We start from the raw sequence: 14,191 nt of genomic DNA on the forward strand, positions 1-14,191 counted from the left end.
GTTCGAATCCGGGGAGAGTGGGTTGAGCTCCCTCTGTCAGCTCCAGCTCCTCGTGCAGGGACACGAGAAAAGCCTCCCACAAGGATGGTAAGACATCAAAACATCCAGGTGTCCCCTCTGCAACATCCTTACAGATGGCCAATTTTCTCACACCAGAAGTGACTTGCAATTTTTCAAGTCGCTCCTGACATGAAAAAAAGAATTGGCTTGGAAAAAGCTGCCTAAAAGTAACAAAAAACCCCACAACTTTTATGTATTATTTATTAAATTTCTGTCTTACTTTTTCCCAACATGGGACCAGAGGTCATTTCACCAACACTGGTTTGAAATATGTTATGCAATAAACATTTCTCACCTGGAAAGGGCAAAGAGAATTCACACCTGAGTTAAGGGAAAGAGATTGCAGAAGAATACTGTATTAGAGGGCTTATTTGAGGTTTATATGTAAGATACCTAGACATCCTCAACCTATACAGCAGTGTTTCTCAACGTGGGGGTTGGGACACCTGGGGAGGTCACAAGGGGGAGTCTGAGGGGTTGCCAAAGACCATCAGGAAGCACAATATTTTCTTTTGGTCATGGGGGTTCTGTGTGGGAAGTTTGGCCTAATTCTAGCACTGGTGGGGTTCAGAATGCTCTTTGATTGTAGGTGAACTACAAATCCCAGCAACTACAACTCCCAGATGTCAAGGTCTGTTTTCCCCCAAACTCCACAGGTTTGGGCATATAGAGTATTTGTGCCAAGTTTGGTCCAGATCCATCATTGTTTGAGTCCGCTGTGCTATCTGGATGTAGGTGAACTACAACTTCCAAACTCAAGGTCAATGCCCACCAAACCCTTCCAGTATTTTTTGTTGGTCATGGGAGTTCTATGTGCCAAGTTTAGTTCAATTCCATCATTGGTGGAGTTCAGAATGCTCTTTGAATGTAGGCAAACTATAAATCCCAGCAAATACAACTGCCAAATGTAAAGGTCTATTTTTCCCCAAACTCCACCAGTGTTCACATTTAGCCATATTGAGTATTTCTCCCAAGTTTGGTCCAGATCCATCATTGTTTAACTCCACAGTACTCTCCGGATGTAGGTATACTACAACTCCCAAACTCAAGGTCAATGCCCAGCAAACCCTTCCAGTATTTTCTGTTGGTTGTGGGAGTTCTGTGTGCCACATTTGATTCAATTCCATCATTGGTGGAGTTCAGAATGCTCTTTGATTGTAGGAGAACTATAAATCCCAGCAACTTCAACTCCCAAATGACAAAATTGATACAGTATTCATATTTGGGTGTATCGAGTATTTGTCTCAAATTTAGTCCAGTGAATGGAAATATATCCTGCATATCAGATATTTACATTACGATTCATAACAGTAGCAAAATTATAATTATGAAGTAGCAATGAAAATAATGTGATGGTTGGGGGTCATCATAACATGAGGAACTGTATTAAAGGGTCATGGCATTAGGAAGGTTGAGAAACACTCCCTTAGTCTATATCACCAGTTAACTATCTCTAGATTAAATGCACCATTGGGATGTGATGTCTTCTTGCACAAAGTGGGTTAAATTTGAAGTTGATAGCAGGGCAGCCTCTATGACAGGCATGGGCAAACTTGGGCCTTGCAAGTGTTTTGGACTTCAACTCCCACCATTCCTAACAGCCTCAGGCCCTTTCCTTTTGCCCCTCAGCCGCTTAAGCGGCTGAGGGGCAAAAGGAAGGGGCCTGAGGCTGTTAGGAATGATGGGAGTTGAAGTCCAAAACACTTGCAAGGCCCAAGTTTGCCCATTCCTGCTCTATGACAACGTCCACAAAGAGAACCCAAAATGCTATGTTGAAGTATGATTCCTAGCAGTTTCTTCCTCCATCCAGACCATTGTACTTCGGATTACAACCGGGATCGCTCACAACTATGAAACGTTCAGGAACGACGACAAGAGAGCATTGACCGAAAGAGATTAAATTATTCCGCAGAGGCATTAAGCAGGCTGTATGCCCATCCCCGAAGCGAGCCAGCGCATCTCTACGTAAAACCTGGCTCCTTCCATCCTCTGAAGGTGTTTGTTTATTCATGACCTCTCCCTTGGTGCGCTTGTCTTTGCCTTTAAAAGGCAGAATGGGCTTTTAAAAATGCTGCCACAAAGGAGAGAGCGCAACACAGTCTTGCTTTCGCACTGCCATGCCGTGTGACTGACACCCAGACCCCGAAATTGCAAAGTCGGCTGGCACAAGGATGTCAGAACAGATTCTCTGACTGACACAACCATTCAAAACCCATCAAGCCTTATAGTCAAGGAACACACCTCCACAAAAACAAATATAGGTTAGATTGACAGGCTGACTGTCTTCCAGGTAGCGCTATTGACACACACACAGAGCGTTAACTGACAACCCGGTGCATTATCTAATATTAATTCATCAGGCGCACAGACGAGACCGACACGTGGCCTGAGCATCATTTCTTTTGTGTTTCAAGCAGACGCGTAATTTGTTCACACTTCGTGATCGCACACCACGATGAGGCTGAGTCAAGCAACCAATCATTCCATCTTGGACCAACACTTCCAGTTATATCTGACCAATTGGTTGCAGTGGCTGACATTCCCACACCGTCCCAGCACCGTTATTCACTTCTGACAACCAACAGCTTGACTCAAGCGGGTGACCTGCATGGCTGATTCCCCTGGCTGTTGAACACATGCGCCACTGATGTAATGCTTGGAGAGAGAGGTTGGCACAAACACGGCCCCGCTCTCAGCTCTCGGGCTCTTGCTCATTCACTCCCCTGCACTCAAAAAAGAGGAAAAACAACACATGTGCTCAATACGCCTCCCCTCAATGATGATGGTGGTGATTCAGGCTCCCCATCCTTGAAGGCAATTTGGGATATGATATCCTTTACCAGCCCAATCTTTATACCAGTGGTTCTCAACCTTCAGAATGCTGCGACCCCTGAATACAGTTCCTCATGTTGTGATGACCCCCCAACCATAAAATTATTTTTGTTCCTACTTCATAATTGTAATTTTGCTACTGTTGTGGTGTAGACAAATGGCTAGTTTGAAGGAATGTCCAGGATCCACATATTTCCGGACAGGCCCTTCCAAGTTTCCATAGAGCAGTGTTTCTCAACCTTTCTAATGCCGTGACCCCTCAATACGGTTCCTGATGTTGTGATGACCTACAAAAATAAAATTATTTTTGTTGCTACTTCATAAGTGTAATTTTGCTACTGTTATGAATTGTCATGTAAATATCCGATATGCAGGATGTATTTCCATTCACTGGACCACATTTGGCACAAATACCCAATACTGGTTGAGTTGATTTTTTCATTTTGGAGTTGTAATTGCTGGGATTTATAGTACACCTACAATCAAAGAGCATTCTATACTCCACCAACAATTGAATTGAACCAAACTTGGCACATAGAACTCCCATGACCAACAGAAAATACTGGAAGGGTTTGGTTGGCATTGAGTTTTGGAGTTATAGTTCACCTACATCCAGAGAGCAATGTTGACACAAACAATGATGGATCTTGGACCAAACTTGGCACAAATACTCAATGTGCCCAATGTGAGCACTGGTCGTATTTGGGGAAAATAGACATTTGGAAGTTGTAGTGGCTGGGATTTATAATTTATCTACAATCATAACGCATTTTGAACCCCACTAACAATAGAATTGGGCCAAACTTCCCACACAAAACCCCCATGACCAACATGTTTTCTGATGGTCTTTAGCAACCTCTCTGACAACCCCTCACAACTCCTCCCAGGAGTCCCGACCCCCAGGTTGAGAAACACTGCCATAGAGGCTAGTGGTTAAATGTTAATGCAGTAGATTCACAGTTAACGCCCCTGTGTAGAGAGGTTGGCACAAACAAGGCCTCTCTCTCAGCTCTCGGTCTCTTGCTCATTCACTCCCCAGCACCCAAAAAAGAGGAAAAACAACACATGCGCTCAATATGCCTCCCCTCGATAATGGTGATTCAGGCTCCCCATCCTTGAAGGCAATTTGGGTTGTGATATTCTTTACCAGCTCAACCTTTATACCAGTAGTTCTCAACCTTCAGAATGTCGCGACCCCTTAATATCGTTCCTCATGTTGTGGTGACCCCCAACCATAAAATTATTTTTGTTGCTACTTCATAACTGTCATTTTGCTACTGTTATGAATCGTAATGTAAATATCTGATATGCAGGATGTATTTTCATTCAGTGGGCCAAATTTGGCACAAATAGCCGATACGCCCAAATTTGAATACTGGTGGGGCTGGGGATAGATTTTGGTGGTTTCAACAAATCTTCGAGAGTGACCAATGCTAGCTCAGCCCGGACACTGTCCAGACACAACCGAGCCCCTTATATATTACCCTGGCCATTCTCCTAACAGGCCCCTGGAAATAGCCCATCCCCGCTTTTGTTGTGTTTACTTATTACAGTACTGTACCCAAATGCTGGTCCCATCTTATTTCAATTTGCATCAGTCTTGACCCAGCCTTTTTAATTGTCCTGGCCCATTCCTTTTCCATGCCCTAACAAATAGACATGAAGAGCAGGCAGGATTTTTTGTTTTAATATTGATGTGTTGTTGGGTAATTCCATGTTTATGTTGCTGCTACTGTTATTTTTTGTTAATGTTGTGACTACTCTGTATGTTTTGATGTTGTTGCTTGAAAATCGCCCTGAGTCCCCCTGGAAAGATAGAGCGGTATATAAATAAAGTTTTATTATATTTATTATTTGTCATTTGGAGTTGTAGTTGCTACTTCATAACTGTAATTTTGCTACTGTTAAGAATGCTACCAATGATGGAATTGAAACAAACTTGGCACACAGAACTCCATGACCAACAGAAAAAAACTGGAAGGGCTTGGTGGGCATTGACCTTGAGTTTTGGGGTTGTAGTTCACCTACATCCAGAGAGCACTGTGGACTCAAACCATGATGGATCTGGACCAAACTTGACACAAATACTCAATATGCCCAAATGTGAGCACTGGTGGAGATTGGGAAAAGTAGACCTTGGCTTTTGGGAGTTGTAGTTGCTGGGATGTATACAATCAAAGAGCATTCTGAACCCCACCAACGATAGAATTGGGCCAAACTTCCCACAAAGAACCCCATGAACAGCAAAAATACTGAGTTTTTTGATGGTCTTTGGTGGCCTCTCTGACACCCCCTCATGACCTCCCCAGGGGTCTTGATCCCCTGGTTGAGAAATGTAGGGCTGGGGGATTCTGGGAGCAGTAGTCAAAAAAGGGAGTAGTTTCCCCAATCTCTGCCTTCAGTATTGTAAAACAAAATTACATTACACCTGGAACAGTTCTTAGGCTATTTAGAGTAAATATATGGCATCATCCAGGTTATTTAGGCAAATCTCAAGCAAGGATATTATTATGTGTTTTCCATTTTACTAGTACTAGAGCTTAACGTGGTTGGACCCTTGCCCCACTTCTCCCCACCATCCGGTCTTTTCCCAAAGAGCACTCTGAACTCCACCAATGATGGAATTGAGCCAATCTTGGCACACAGAACTCCCATGACCAACTGAACATACTGGAAGGGTTTGGTGAGCATTGACCTTGAGTTTAAGAGTTGTAGTTCACCTACATCCAGAGAGTACTGTGGACTCAAACAATAATCTATCTAACTTGGCATGAATACTCAATATGCCCAAATGTGAACATTGGTGGAATTTGGAGGAAATAGACCTTGATATTTGGGAGTTGTAGTTGCTGGGATTTATAGTTCACCTACAATCAAAGAGCATTCTGAACCCTACCAATAATAGAATTGGGCCAAACTTCCCACACAAAACCCCAGCTCTAGGTAATTTTCAACGGTAAGCAAACAGTATTTTGGCACACACACACCCACAACCAATCACTGATATATATTTTCTGTTCATCGTGGGAGTTGTGTGTGCCATATTTGGTTCAATTCCATCATTGGTGGAGTTCAGAATGCTCTTTGATTTTAGGTGAACTTTACATCCCAGTAACTACAACTCACATATGTCAAGGTCTATTTTCCCCCAAGAGCGCCCCTGGGCAAAATCAACTATACTGCAAATGCTTACTTTGCGTAATGGGTTGAGCCGCCCCTGCAAAACCCCCATGATCAAAAGAAAATATGGTGTTTTCTGATGGTCTTTGGCCACCCCTCAGACTCCCCCTTGTGACCTCCCCAGGTGTCCTGACCCCCGGGTTGAGAAATGCTGCTTTATACCCATCCAGGAGTGCTCCCTATAAAGATATTTCTGCCAGAAGAGCATTGCTTACCTCAAGAGAGAATCAAAGAGTTGGAAGGCCATTTCATCCAAACCCCAGCCATGGAGAAATATACAACCCAAGCTCTCCTGTGAGATGGCCATCTAACCTCTCTTTTTAAAAGCCGCTGGGCTCTTGCCAGGTAATTCAAACAAGCCAAGGGGGAATTCTCGTTCACGAAGAATGCAATCCTATACAATCCAGAGGGGGGATTGTCGCATATTCAAAAACCAATAGGCTGCTGCTTGTGGGTTTAAAATGCCCAAAATTGGCATTTAAAAATAGTAAACAAGTGAGAAGCCAGACTAGATGTGCAAACAGTGACTGGAAAGCAGCAAAGTGTGGGTTGACGTTGGTGGTGGATCTCTCAGAAAAGGACTGTGGCCCTGAAACAAACTAACACATTTTAGTACTAGGAGAAGGAGGCACAATAACCCTCTTTTAAAATATTCTATCATGTAAACCCTATGACAGTGTTTCTCAACCTTCCTAATGCTGCAACCCCATAATATAGTTCCTCATGTTGTGGTGACCCCTAACCATGACATTATTATTATTTTTTTGCTAATTCATAACTGTAATTTTGCTACTGTTATGAATCTTAATGTAAATATCTGGTATGCATGATGTATTTTCATTCACCGGACCAAATTTGGCACAAATATCTGATACACCCACATTTGAGTACTGGTGGGGTTGGGGGAGATTGATTTTGTCACTTGGGAGTTGTAGTTGCTGCGATTTATAGTTCACCTACAGTCAAAGAACATTCTGAACACCAATGATGGAATTGAACCAAACTTAGCACACAGAACTCCCACAACCAACTAAAAACATTGGAAGGGATTGATGGGCATTGACCTTGAGTTTGGGAGTTGTAGTTCAGCTATATCCAGAGAGCACTGTGAACTCCAACAATGATTGATATGAATCAAATTTGGCACAAATACCTGATACACCCACAATTGAATACTGGTGGGGTTGGGGGAGATTAATTTTGTCACTTGGGAGTTGTAGTTGCTGCGATTTATAGTTTACCTACAATCAAAGAGCTTTTTGAACTCCACCAATGATGGAATTGAACCAAACTTAGCACACAGAACTCCCATGACCAACAGAAAATACTGGAAGGGTTTGGTGGGCATTGACCTTGAGTTTGGGAGTTATAGTTCAACTATATCCTGAGAGCACTGTGGACTCCAACAATGATTGCTATGAATCAAATTTGGCACAAATACTCAATATGCCCAAATGTGAACACTGGTGGAGTTAGGGGATATAGACCTTGGCATTTGGGAATGGTAGTTGCTGGGATTTATAGTTTATGTACAATCAAAGAGCATTCTGAACCCCACCAATGATAAAATTGGGCCAAACCTTTAACACAGAACCCTCATGACCAACAAAAAAATATTGTATTTTCTGATGGTCTTGGTGACCCCTCTGACCCCCCCCCCCAGGAGACCCAACCCCCAGGTTGAGAAATGCTTCCCTATGATGGAACAATCCAAAATGAAACAAGAGATAGTGCCAGAATATGAGACTCCATGTGTCAGAAGGCATTCATTGAACTACTAGGATACAGCAGAGGACAACATAGCTACTGACGCAACTGGATTCGAGCCAAAAGGATGTTCAGCTGTTGACAAAGATGAAAGGTATATCTGAAGCTAAACAACATATATTATCGGAACATAAACTTTTGCTGGGTTTTATCACAGCAGGTTAACCATCAGCTGCAGTAAATCTTGACAACCGAAAGGTTGACAGTTTGAAGTCTGGGTCGAGGTGAGTCCAGTTTCTGCCTACTTAGCAATTTGAAAACAGCAATGTGAATAGGTAAATCGGGACCATTCTAAAGCGGGGAGGTATTTAAGGCACCCAAAAGGAAAATGCCAGAAAAATGCCAGCGATACGATCAAGGAGGAAGTTTATGAACAAAGCTCTTTGTCGGGAAAGATGGAGCGACAGCACCCCCCATGGCCAGAACCAAGCACAGCCTCCAAGATGCCGAAGATGGGGGAAAGCCTATATATACCTCTATCTATGTCAAGTTGTCTGTCTTGTCATTGTATAACGGCAGTGAATGTTTGCCGTATATGTGTTCTGTGATCCACTCTGAGTCCCCTTTGGAGTGACAAGGGCGGAATATAAATACTGTAAGCAAATAAATAATACGTGGGAAACATAAATCTAGGGAAGTTGGACGTAGTAAAACAAGGAATGAAACATAGAATCATAGAATCATAGAATCAAAGAGCTGGAAGAGACCTCATGGGCCATCCAGTCCAAGAAGCAGGAATATTGCATTCAAATCACCCCTGACAGATGGCCATCCAGCCTCCGTTTAAAAGCTTCCAAAGAAGGAGCCTCCACCACACTCCGGGGCAGAGAGTTCCACTGCTGAACGGCTCTCACAGTCAGGAAGTTCTTCCTCATGTTCCTCATCTTTCTTCTTCTTGACATATAAACATTGCAATACTAAAGGGAACAGGAATTGAACTTTTTGAATCAGATAATTACACAGTTAATTAAAATATAAGAAAACACGAGGTGGCGAAGAGAGATGTAGTAAAAGCAGTCAAGGAATACAATAGGATTTTGCAATGCCAACAGTTCCTTCATCATAAACGCAGAAAGATGACTGTATACATCAGACATGGGTGAACTTGGGCCCTCCAGGTGTTTTGGACTTCAACTCCCACCATTCCTAACAGCCTCAGGCCCCTTCCTTTTGCCCCTCAGCCGCTTAAGCGGCTGAGGGGCAAAAGGAAAGGGTCTGAGGCTGTTAGGAATGGTGGGAGTTGGAGTCCAAAACACCTGGAGGACCCAAGTCTGCCCATACCTGATGGATGCATGGATATCACCCGATAGCCAATATAGAACTCAAATGGACTACAGAATTGGGAGCAGAAGACAGCCCCCTTCTCTCTGCAAAAATAAGATCAGGAGCAGATTGTGGCAGAGACCATGACGTTAAAAATTAAATTAAAGCTAACGAAGAACACTGAACTAACCGGTGTCAAAATAAACTTGAAGAACATTACATTAGAATTAAAAAATAATATAAACAAGAGATTTGCTCTATTAAGACTAATTGAATAGATTCCAGAAGAACTCTAGATTGAACCCAAGGACACTCTCAGGGAGAAATGCAAAAATACACCATTTGAAGCCAGAAAAAGTGAAAATTAAGCCTCAATGGGTGACAAACTCCTCAAACACCCTTCTTCTGTCACAGATGAGAAGCAAAACTTTTTTTCCAAAAGGACAAAAATTGGGCCAGAACTCCAAATGCAACTTTTCAGTGACTTTTGCTCAGGGGAGGGGAGGCTCAACCCATTACGCAAAGTAAGCATTTGCAGTATAGTTGATTTTGCCCAGGGGCGCTCTTGAGGTGCTCTTGGGGGAAAATAGACCTTGACATATGCAAGTTGTAGTTACTGGGATGTATAGTTCACCTACAATCAAAGAGCAATCTGAACTCCACCAATGATGGAATTGAGCCAAATATGGCACACAGAACTCCCACGACGAACAGAAAATATATGTCAGTGATTGGTTGGCGGGGGGCACCAAAATACTGTTTGCTTACTGTTGAAAATTACCTAGGGCTGCCTCTGGCTCAGGGATAAAGGAAACTACTATAATAATCAATGGGGAGAAACAAAAAAGGAAGAAAAGGGAACACTAATAAATAGAAAGGTTTCCCCTGAAATTAAGTCTAGGCATGTCCCACTCTGGGAGTTGGTGCTCATCTCCAATTCTAAGCCAAAGAGCCGACGTTGTCAGTAGACACCTCCAAGGTCATGTGGCCAGCATGACTGCACGGTGTGCCGTTACCTTCCCACGGAAGCAGTACCTATTTGCAAGTTTTGGAATTGCTAGGTTGGCAGAAGCTGGGGCTAACAGAGGGAGCTCACCCCGCTCCCGGAATTCAAACTGCTGACCTTTCAGTCAACAAGTTCAGCAGCTCAGCGGTTTAACCCGCTGCGCCACCAAGGACTCCAAGGGAACACTAGGGTTTGCATTAACCGCAAGACCACTGCATTTATCTCCCATGTAAGCAATGTGATTATCAAAATTGGACAATTAAGGCATTTGCCATAAAACGAGAAAGAAAGCAAAGCGACTACCACCAGGAGAGAACTCTCCCTAAAAGCCAAGGTGACTAAACTGTTGTCCTTTGGACTTACCATGAGATTCATAGAGTTGGAAGAGACCTCATGGGCTATCCAGTCCAACCCTCTGTCAAGAGGCAGGAAAATTGCATTCAAAGCGGCCCCAACAGATGGCCATCCAGCCTCTGTTTAAAAGCCTCCAAAGAAGGAGCCGCCACCACACTTCGGGCCAGAGAGTTCCACTGCTGAACAGCTCTCACCATTAAGAAGTTCCTCCTAATGTTCAGGTGGAATTGCCTTTCCTGTACTTTGAAGACACTGTTCGGCATTCTGGCCTTTAGGGCAGCAGAAAACAAGATTGCTCCATCCTCCCTATGACTTCCCCTCACATATTTATACATGGACCTCATCATGTCTCCTCTCAGCCTTCCCTCCTGCAGACTAAACACACCCAGCTCTTTAAGCCACTCCTCATAGGGCTTGTTCTCCAGACCTTTGATCATTTTAGTCGCCCTCCTCTGGACACATTCCAGCTTGTCAATATCTCCCTTCAATTACAGTGCCCAGAATTGGACACAGTGTGATTCCAGGTGTGGTCTGACCAAGGTATAATCGATTCACTTGGAAATGGCCATCATCATATCTCCTCTCAGCCTTCCCTTCTGCAAGCTAAACATGCCCAGCTCTTTCAGCCACTCCTCATAGGGCTTGTTCTCCAGACCCTTAATCCTTTGATTTTCCCCCTTCTGGACACATTTCAGCTTGTCAACCTCTCCCTTCAATTGCAGTGGCAAAAATTGGACACGTGATTCCAGGTGTGGTCTGACCAAGGCACCACCAACTCACTTGAAAACACAATGATCCTCAGCAAAAGTGGAAGGCGTTCAGAAAATAAAACTGTAAATGTATTTACTCCAAAAGGACACAATTTGATTCCAGGTGTGGTGATTTATTGCCCTGATTTATTGTCGAAGGTTTTCATGGCCAAAATCACTGGGTTGTTGTGAGTTTTCCGGACTATATGTCCATATTCCAGAAGCATTCTCTCCTGACGTTTCGCCTGCACCTACAATTCTTCCAGACTTGAACCAGGGCCGTGGACGACAGGACAACTTAAGAGACCTGTCAAAGGTTTTCATGGCCAAAATCACTGGGTTGTTGTGAGTTTTCCGGACTATATGTCCATATTCCAGAAGCATTCTCTCCTGACCTTTTGCCTGCATCTACAATTCTTCCAGACTTGAGCCTGGGCCGTTGACGACAGGACGACTTAAGAGACCTTTCATTCATAAGGCTGTACTAAATTCGACTTGGCAGCACGAAGCAGTGATCAAAACCCTGTTAGTGATACATGCATAATGTATGCATATGTAAGTACAGTAGAGTTTGTTGGGTTTTTTGCGTGTTGACAATATGCAATGCTCACATGGAGGTGTACATGTGGGACCGTTGGGTATTCAGGAGCCCAGAGTAGAGTGAAGATGAGTATTATTCCCTTTTGTGCCTTGTGTATTGCAATTACCTAATTAATTGTTAGCAGTGTGCCTTAATCATTGATCCATATATTTGGTGCTAGATTGGTATGCAGTCTAGACATTGCAATACACCGGACTCTGCCAGCGGAAATTGGTGTGATGCAGAAGAGATGGAGGTTCTTAGATAGTGTGGATGGGGAGAAGATGCCTATCATTTGATTTGGGAGCTGTCTAAAGGAGGGTGACTGATGGCTCTCCTTGCATGAGAGTATCTATAGCAGGTATGAGCCAATTTGGGCCCTCTGGGTGTTTTGGACTCCAACTCCCACCATTCCTAACAGCCTCAGGCCCTTTCCTTTTGCCCCTCAGCCGCTTAAGCGGCTGAGGGGCAAAAGGAAGGGGCCTGAGGCTGTTAGGAATGGTGGGAGTTGGAGTCCAAAACACCCAGAGGGCCCAAATTGGCCCATACCTACTCTATATCCCATTTTTCCTCTCTCCTCCTTATCTATATCCTATTTTTTCCTCTCTTCTCCTGATCTGTATCTTATTTTCCCTCTCTCCTTCTGGACTTGAGGCAGCCGCTTCACTCTGCCTTGACCCCACCCATTTCACACTCCCGAGTGGGTCCCCTTTCTCTCCATCTCTGGCTTTCCTCCCTTACCTGTTTGCTTCCCTTCAACGCCCCTTGAGCATCCTCCTCCTCCTCCTCAGCTCAGTCCCCACGCCCTTCCAGCTTTTCTTAGATCCCACCACCTTCTCTTCTGGTCTCCTCCCCTATTCTTCTCCCCCTTCCTTCTCCTCCACTTTGGGGGTCCCCGCCAAAGCCTTCCCACTCATCTCCCCCACCCGAAACACACATACACACACCTCCTTCTAGATGTGAGTGGGACTGACTTCCCTGGGAAAGAGAGTCAGAGAGAGAGAAGAGAGATAGGAGAGGGTCCTTTGCCTAAGCCTTGGGTGAAGTAGGGGAACCCCCAAAGATGCTTCCCACTCGTGTCTGGGAGCCACGAAGGGTTTGGCTGCTTGGATCCTCCACGCCCCTTCTTTTGGTCGCCCATCTCTGTGGCTTGCAGCATCCCCTCCCCACCCACTAGCAAACCCTCCGACCCATTTTCCTCCTCCCGCACCCACGCAGGCACCCACGCAGGCAGCCCCTTCCCCTTTTTCTCCCACAGAACACACCAAATCTCCTCTTTCCCTCCCTCCACCCGACCCCCACTCTCCCTCATTTCCTCCCCGATTTGTCGCGCGTGGATCCCCCTGTGTGTCCCCACTGAGGCAACCCCGAAAGCACAAGTCGGGAATAGCAAACCCACGGGCTCCATCTCCCCTCCAGAAATGTCCCCCAACCCGACCCAACCCACCCACTGCTGCTCATGAGCATCCTCCCCATTCTCCCCCCAACCCTGATCCGAATTCGCTCCCTTTTGGCGTTCACACACACAAACACAAGGTCCCCTCGGTCTCCCCCGCCCGCTTGCCGCAGTTATCCTTCCCAAGGCATTCCAAAGGGAAGGTTTGGGGAGGGGGCGGCCAAGACCCCCCAAGTGCTCCTACCTGGGCTTCGGGCTGGGTCCAGCTGGCAGAAAAAAGGGGGTGGGCTGGGCAAAAAGGGCTGGCAGGATGGATGGATGGATGGAAGGAGAGATGCCCTCCCCCCTTGGCTCACACCTCACACCCCTCCCTCTTGCTGCTGTAGCCCTCCTCCTCCTCCTCTCCTCTCCTTTCCCAGCACAGAGATGGAGAGATGCAGCCTCCGCCCCCCTCTTTACCTCCCTCCTTCTTTCCTTCCTTCCTTCCCTCCTTCTTTCCTTCCCCAACCCACCTCCTCTTTCAAGTTGCTCACTCGGCAGCTTTGTCTGCAAAGACGCCCCTTCCCCTCCCTTGGCACTGGGCTCCAAGGCAAGGCAGTGGGTGTCAGGAGGGGGGTTTGGGGGAGAGATCAGCTGGTCTGGAAGGGGGCAAGGGCTGGGCAGAGATGGGGGTGGGAGGCGGGAAGGTCCCAGGGACCCCACACCCGCCCCATGGGATTGAAGAAAACTTCCCATCAGCAAGCCACAAGTGCAAGGAGTGGACTCATAGGTGGACTGCCCATTGGCTCCACCTAAAAAGGCAGCCAATTGGGGATCCCCTTTTGGTCCTGCACCCTGAAAAGTCCCTCTCGTGGGGTTCCCTCCGCCACGAATGTGGCGGAGGGAACCCCACGAGAGGGACTTTTCAGGGTGCAGGACCAAAAGGGGATCCCAGACTGCGCCAATATTGGTGCAGCAATCCCGACGACAACCACGACACCCATGTTTTGGGGGAATCCTTCCTC

At 45.6% G+C, this 14,191-nt stretch overlaps 1 protein-coding gene across 1 annotated transcript in view; it reads right to left on the reverse strand.

Moving 5' to 3' along the window:
• PRRT2 (proline rich transmembrane protein 2) overlaps nucleotides 1-13,778 on the reverse strand; it is a 34,328-nt gene extending 20,550 nt beyond the window's left edge. Inside the window, exon 1 of the mRNA XM_060780268.2 lies at nucleotides 13,700-13,778. The gene's annotated coding sequence lies outside the window, so the exon portion shown is untranslated. The remainder of the gene's footprint in view (nucleotides 1-13,699) is intronic.
• Between the last annotated feature and the right edge of the window lie 413 nt (nucleotides 13,779-14,191).

The sequence above is a fragment of the Anolis sagrei genome, chromosome 6 (genome assembly GCF_037176765.1).
Source record: "Anolis sagrei isolate rAnoSag1 chromosome 6, rAnoSag1.mat, whole genome shotgun sequence".
NCBI classification, from domain to species: domain Eukaryota; kingdom Metazoa; phylum Chordata; class Lepidosauria; order Squamata; family Dactyloidae; genus Anolis; species Anolis sagrei.